Source organism: Sinocyclocheilus rhinocerous, unplaced genomic scaffold (genome assembly GCF_001515625.1).
Source record: "Sinocyclocheilus rhinocerous isolate Xijiao unplaced genomic scaffold, SAMN03320098_v1.1 scaffold924, whole genome shotgun sequence".
Lineage (NCBI taxonomy): Eukaryota > Metazoa > Chordata > Actinopteri > Cypriniformes > Cyprinidae > Sinocyclocheilus > Sinocyclocheilus rhinocerous.
The window spans coordinates 219,988-227,524 of record NW_015645128.1 but is presented as its reverse complement, the minus strand read 5'-3'; the positions used below and the strand labels follow the sequence as shown (position 1 = coordinate 227,524).

Genomic DNA, 7,537 nt, shown 5'->3' with positions numbered 1-7,537 from the left:
ATCTTCTGCAGATCTGAACCCGTTCCAGCAGTGACTGTGTGATTTTGAGATCCATCTTTTCACTCGGAGGACAGCTGAGGGACTCACACACAGCTATCACAAAAGATCAAAACATGTTCTGATGCCCAAGAAGCAAACACAATAAGTTCAACTTTTGAACAGGATGATGTGTGCATCCTTCTTATTTTGTTTAAAGATCATATTTACTTCATATAGTGCAGCCCGTCAGAAGCTAAGACAAAACAAGTACAATTTACTCTGTTTATCGTGTTGCCTTCTTGAGCATCAGTACATTATTTTTTTTTTGATTATTTTCCCTTCAAGAAATTTTGTGGAAGACTGATGTTGTTAAAAAATAATATGCAAAGTATGTCCTCTAACATTATATGAACTCTGAGAGTGATGAATGAGAGCCAAACACATTTTCTTTTTTGTTGTTGTCTTCTTTACCCTTACAGTCGCATTATAAAGGTTTCTCCTTCCTTTGCCTGTGTGTGTGTGACCGTGCCGTAGAGTCTCCACCCCTGATGGAGCGGGCAAATCTCGCGAGAACGCCTCCTCTCGCGATGCCGCCCAGCATCCTGCCCCGCTGCAGAGCGCGTATAAAGCGGCGAGACTCGCGGGCACCAGAGGAGGAGTTGCGGCAAGGTCGCGCAGCATCACGGCGTAAATTAGCCACGGAAAGCTCGCTTCACGGAGCTCGTCTGTGTCTCTGGGGTCCTCGTGAGCGCACACACCGGGCTGCGCGTCGGGTATTTCCTCGAGCGCGGTCAACTTGTCAGGAGTTGTTGACTGGACGTGCCGCTGATCTCCACTTGCGTCCGCATGTGCGCTATTTTAGTCTTCCTGCAGCATCAGTCACATCTATCGGCTTCTTTGCACTTTTGTCGGACACTATCTGCTCTGAGAAGGCTTTTCTGACTCGTCATGTCGGCGTCCCCTCCGCCCCCCGCCGCCGCGAGCGACCACCTCTCCGCGCCCGAGCCTGACGCGCACAAGCCCGCCGGTCCGACGCCGAGCCAGAGCCGCTTCCAGGTGGACCTGGTGTCCGAGTCCGCTGGAGACGGCGAAACAGCGGTGGCCTCCGACTCCTCCCCACCCGGGTACGCCGACGGGCTCCGGGACTCTGTGGCTGGCGGCGAGGAAGCCAAGGACCGGTTTCGGGTCGTGAACTTCGCGGCCTCGAGTCCGGACGCGGCGCCGGCGGAGATCGCGCAGAACGGGGACACGGTGATGAGCGAGGGCAGCCTGCACTCGTCCACCGGCGGCCAGCAGCACCATCACTACGACACCCACACCCACACCTACTACCTCCGCACCTTCGGACACAACACCATCGACGCCGTGCCCAACATCGACTTCTACCGGCAGACCGCCGCGCCGCTGGGCGAGAAGCTCATCAGACCCACCCTCTCGGAGCTGCACGACGAGCTGGACAAGGTACACACAGATGGGCTCTGAACACACGGCTCAGATACTGGTCAGTTGTGTCTGAGATGATGATGATGATGATGATTGTATGAGGGTGAGACGGTCAGATGAGATCAGCAAACGCTGGCTTCATATCAAATGTTTGTCTTGGTGTTGATGCTCTATGACAGAGTCAACATGCAGCGCTGTGACCTTTGACCTGCGCGCGGCGGCGCGTGTGAGGAGGTGATGTGGGAAGTGTAATCTGAAGATCAGACTCTTCACTGTATCAGTGTACATGTAGTTCAGTGTTGTGAAAACACAAGGCCAGGCGGTGTTTACGTTCTTCCTCTGGACTCTCTGGTGTGTGTGTCGCTCTTAGTTTCTCTCATGCCATGAAAAGCCCTGCTGAGACTCAGAAACTGCCTGTTTTCTTCATCAAGCGGTTGGTTCGCTTCAACAGTCTGTGGTGTTGTGTCGGCTCAGTCCTGAAACGCTCGCTGTGTTCTGTGTACGGCCTGACACTGGACTAGTTTAGTTAGTTTGGGACTGTTTTAGCCGGAGGCACGACCATTCAGCTCTGTGACGACACTGGCTATTATGACTTGGTCAGTGTTGTGAAAACACAAGGCCAGGCGGTGTTTACGTTCTTCCTCTGGACTCTCTGGAGTGTGTGTGTGTGTGTGTGTGTGTGTGTGTCGCTCTTAGTTTCTCTCATGCCATGAAAAGCCCCGCTGAGACTCAGAAACTGCCTGTTTTCTTCATCAAGCGGTTGGTTCGCTTCAACAGTCTGTGGTGTTGTGTCGGCTCAGTCCTGAAACGCTCGCTGTGTTCTGTGTACGGCCTGACACTGGACCAGTTTAATTAGTTTGGGACTGTTTTAGCCGGAGGCACGACCATTCAGCTCTGTGATGACACTGGCTATTATGACTTGGCAGTTTATCTAGTTAAGTGCATTTGTAGGACGCTTTGATGCCAAGTTTTAGAAAAGCCTCTTTGAGTCGAGTTATGACGCACAAGCGTTTAACAGTAGTTTCCACTCATTTGAGCTGCGCTCCGGTGCCAAAGCACTCGATGACTTCCTTCTGAACAGATGCAGCAGATAACTGTGCTCTGGATAAAACCTGTCTGGAGCTGGGTGCACGTGTGTTTCTGACCGCGCTTACTGTCCTTTGCAGCAGTGCTTGTAATCATGAGGCAGAGCAGAGTGAGTGAGATGCCTTCTGATCTCGAGTCACTGTCAGTACTGTGTGAGGGGATACACATCTTCTGTTGAATGCCCTTTTAGCACCACTTTAAACTTTGCGTGGGTTAAATTCAGTATTTGCGGCCATAAATATTTTTCCTTGCCATTAAACTGTTTTTGCAAAAAAACGGACAGTTGCTACTACTACAACAACTAAACATATTTAATAAAAAAAGCCATTTGAAATTCGAACCAACCACTGCATTTTAATCACGACACAAACAAAGATACAAAGATAAAACCTGCATGAAGCAGAAACAGACGGGCTGAATGAGAACGCAGATGCACTCTGACAGCAGGTGGTGGTTACGGATCAGCAGTGATAAGAGGGGAAAAATGCCATCCAAACTTTTGTGAAGTCCGTTCCCTTCAGAAATGCATTCATATAAACCCCAACCCCAATATTTATATTTTTCTTCCGAACAGTGAGCTTGCTGTACCTGTACAGTATTTTCTCTGTGCGCGTCTGTTAATTTTAGGCCATGCTTGCAAGAGTGCCAAAGCAATGCCGTGAAACACAACGTTAAAGAACTTTTGTTATAAGTATAAATATATCTTCGGTTTATTATGAAACTGTGGTGGGCCGCCACACTAGTTAATGAATGGGAAACACTGAAGTAATAGAAATATAAGAAAAACATATTTTAAGTGGTCATTAATGGACCATAATTATTGCACAAATAGTATCTAGTACTAAATGATCTCCTCAAAATATTAAATAAATAATATTGAACTAAAATATAGAACATTTATTTAACTGAAAAAATAGTTAAGGTGTATGCTCACATCCCAAGTAAGGAATACCTGATGTTAAATACAAGAAAACATTAATGTTGCCTCTCCATCACTCTCCAGAATAAAATGATACTGTAAATGCCATCGACGTAAGAATCAATGCATAATATGCTGTAACGTTTACCAAAAGTTTCTGCAAATAGCTGTAGAGTGAAGCGGTCATATATCCTGTTAAACCCATTCAGATGTACTGACCGCGCTGGTTTGTGTGGCTCTGTTGAGATCTACTGAACCACGTGATCAACTCTGATTATTACTGGCTCTGGCTTTGCTCACCATCCTGTCATCTGCAGCAGTTTGCACGTGTGTGCGTGTGAGTGTCTGTATGTGTGTGTGTGTGAGTGCGTGTCTGTCTGTGTGTGTGTGTGTGTGAGTCTGTGTCTGTGTGTGTGTGAGTCTGTGTCTGTGTGTGTGTGTCTGTGAGTCTGTGTCTGTGAGTGTGTGTGTATGTGCTGAAGACGGACACTCCTCTCCATGTGTGAAGAAGTGTTGCAAGTAGCACTGTGGCGTCTGTCTGCAGGCATTACAACATGTTCTCACTTTATTTAACCATTTTTGGGAGGAGCAAAGTGTACATATGTGGTTTTACCAGCCATTAACATTTAGCTGAAAGCGTCTTAAACCGCTCCTGAAGTGCTGTGAGTGGATGAGTCAGCCCTGGTGTTTTTGTGATCGGAGAGTTATCCAGTCAGAGGAAGCGGCTCTCCGTGATTAGACGTGTGGTTTGTCTTCACCTGCTGAAGGTGTAGCGGGTGGAGGAGTGTGCTGGTTTTGGTAGTGTGACTGACGCTCGATGCGGACGCATGATATCGAGCGGCGAGAAAGAAGACCTGTCAGGACTGATTTATTTCCAGAGGTGTGACTGAGCGGAAACACATGCTGAAATACTGATGCTGTGAGAGACAGACAAACAAAGACGGATTTAGTGTGACTGACAGAGATTCACAGTGCTTTCATGTCTTAATAGTGATCGGCATCATCTGATGCTGCGCTTCTCATTATCATATCAAGCCTCTGACAGCAGCCATAAAGAGAGTCTGAGATCACAGCTCAACAGTGTGTTCTGGCCTACTTGCACATTTACTTACCTGTAATGTTTGCACTGGACTCAGCTGAGTGCTGCTGATGTGAAGTGTAGTAACATTAACTACTTTAGGGCAATTGCAAATCGACTCTTAAGCTTAAGTGATTTTTTTGTTGGTGGAAGGACCAGTCAAATCGGAGCTGAAATGGTCCAGTGGAACCAGGAGAAAGAGTCTGCTGAGCATACTAGCATTACCTCTTACATTAGTGTGTTAAACAGACGCATCCCTCCCAAAAAATATCCCGATATATCTGTCCCCACTCAACACACCGTCTGCTGCTTTTGTCACAAGAAGGTGAAATGCATGAGAAATGTGCTGGAAGCTGTTCGTCTGATCACAGATCAGCTCAAAGGTGGAAAGGCTCTCAGTGACAAAGGCAGCTGGGCCAGATGAGCAGAACACGTCTGGTCATGAAGCCCCTCTCTGTGGATCAGGTGATGTGGTGTCTCTCCTGACCGTGGAGTCTGGGCCGAGCGGTTGTCATCTGAACATCTCGAACATGTCTGCTGCTGCATTGCTCTTTGATGTTAAATGCATCAATCCGGTGCGCTTTGAGAGTTCACAATGAAGAGCTCCACCTCTTTTTCAGTGTGCAGATTGAACCGAGCAAGAAGTCCTTTGCATTGACCTGTACCTGGACTTTAAAGTGGACTTGGACCTCTTTTTAGTTTTGATATTGCGTCAGTCTACATTACATTCACACTAGTATTTTAGGATGCCAGGCAATTAGGTGATGATGATGATTATAATAATAATAATAATAATAATAATATGTGCAGCCCAACAAACTATATAATATATACACAGCTAAGTCACTAAGCCACATTGCGCTTCAATTTTAAATCGTTTGACAGATGCTTTGCCAAAGCTGTTGTGCCAAATGTAATGGTAGGGACTTGTTCCTCTTGTTCTGTGATTTTCACAGTTTTCATAATGACAGTCCTCAGTCATTTGCGCCTTTTGACACGGGTCTTTCTCCCTGTGGCATCTGGACTGAAGATTCAGTGTTGCCAGATCTTGCTGTGAAAAACAGCAAACAAAAACAAGACCAAAATAAACTGTAATAAGTCCAAATGCTGGAAATACGACCAAAATATTATTACCCACAACTGCCCACTTTACTCAGTCCATGAAGTGGCTCACTTTATGACCATGTCCAAACAAGCCTAAAGATAATAAGAGGACATGGCTGTGTCAACAGTGGTTTACTTAAAACTGCCAAACATAACAAGTCTTTGCATGCTAATATTAGTCAAAAAAATGGTGGATCCCTAACGGTTTAGAGTCTTGGAATGGACGTTTCTTGTTCAAAGATACAACTAAACGCACGTTGCTAATGGTTACCACTATGTCAGTCATGGCAATTTCGGGAGTGAATCTGGTTCCGTAAACACACGGCCTAAGATGACTGTCCTTTCAGTGTTTTCATCAAGAAATCACACAGATCCTTGATAGGGTTGGGTATCGTTTGGGTTTTTTTCGATACCGGTGCCAAATCGATACTTTCAAAACAGTTCCGGTGCCTAAACGGTGCCTGAACCGATACTTATAAAAAAAAAAAAATCCCCCAAAAATGATGGGATTGGCGGATTCGTGGGCGGGGCTTCACCTAACAGTTAGGGATATGCCGGTATCAAATTTTCATGTTGCGATTAATTGCTAATGCTTTTATTACGGTATACGGTATTATCACGATATTGAAATTTAGTTTAAAAAAAAGTGCTGTCATAATACAGTATAACAGGTTTAATAACTTTTTTCTTATAACAAAAATAACTGAACATTTAAATGCAATAAAGCAATACAGAAAAATGTATAAAGTTAAAAGTTTTACACAGATTAAAGTGCAAAAGAACTATAAAGACCAATAGGTATCACTTTACAATAAGACCTCATTAGTTAACCTTAGTTAATACATTAACATTCACAATGAGCAATAGCTACATTTGCTACAGAAGTTATTAATCCTTGTTTAAAAAATACAAGTCTTGCTCATTAAATAACACAGCTGCATCTTTCGATTTTAACAACGTGTTATTAAATATTGGAATACCTAAGATTAATGAAAGTTCAGAAGAATTTTTCATTGGCAGTTTATATTAACTAATGAATTAACTAATGTTAACTAATGAAGCCCTAATGTAAAGTGTGACCGAACAATAAAAAATCAAAACACTTTCAAACAATATCTACGGCATGTTGTAGTCCAGATTAAAATGTAAAAAAAGATTGAAAATAAATAGCCAATTAAGTCTAAATATTTAAGTATTTGGCGCTGTGATGAACATCATAGCAAATACACAAATCTGAATGGCTGTTTAAATCATTTAAACACGATTCAGAAACAGAAAGTAGTGCAGCTGCTTTGTTTACAGGGTTTCCGGGGTAACGGCTGCATTTAAATGAATTATTATTATTATTTCTGCAGTTTAGCGCCATCTGCTGTCAGAGAGAGAAAGTGCGCTTTCATCCAGAGCGTCTCTCACATGTTCCGCCATGTGCTTCACGTCCGCGCTTGTTTACATCAGAGTGCGCACGCGTCTTTCACGCAGCATACAGCGGTGTTGTGCATTTTGACCAGTTGATGGGAAAAGTATTCTTAAAATGCATTCAAAATTCTGAATAATTTGTAATATATAATTATTCACGGTATTTAGAAATGCCCACGATAACAATATCGTGCATATTCATTACCGTGATATATCGCATTACCGAATACCGGCACAAGTCTACTAACCGTATACATACATTTATTTTTTTTTGCTTATATTGTTTTTATAATAAATCAAAAGAAAACCAGTAGAAAGAATAGAAAAAGAATAGGGAATGCTAGTGTTAGAATGTCATTTTTAAATAAAAATAAAACAATTCAATAGAACAGAAAAAGAACAGAAAATGCTAGTGTTAGAAGGTCATTATTTATAATAAATAATAAGAAAATAAGTGGAAAGAATAGAGAAAGAATAGAGAATGGGCTCTTTTTTCTTTATAAATAAAACAA

At 43.4% G+C, this 7,537-nt stretch overlaps 1 pseudogene; it reads left to right on the top strand.

The window, feature by feature from the left end:
• The first annotated feature begins 409 nt into the window (after window positions 1-409).
• The window catches only part of LOC107705844 (solute carrier family 12 member 2-like), a 52,885-nt pseudogene continuing 45,757 nt past the window's right edge, over window positions 410-7,537 (top strand).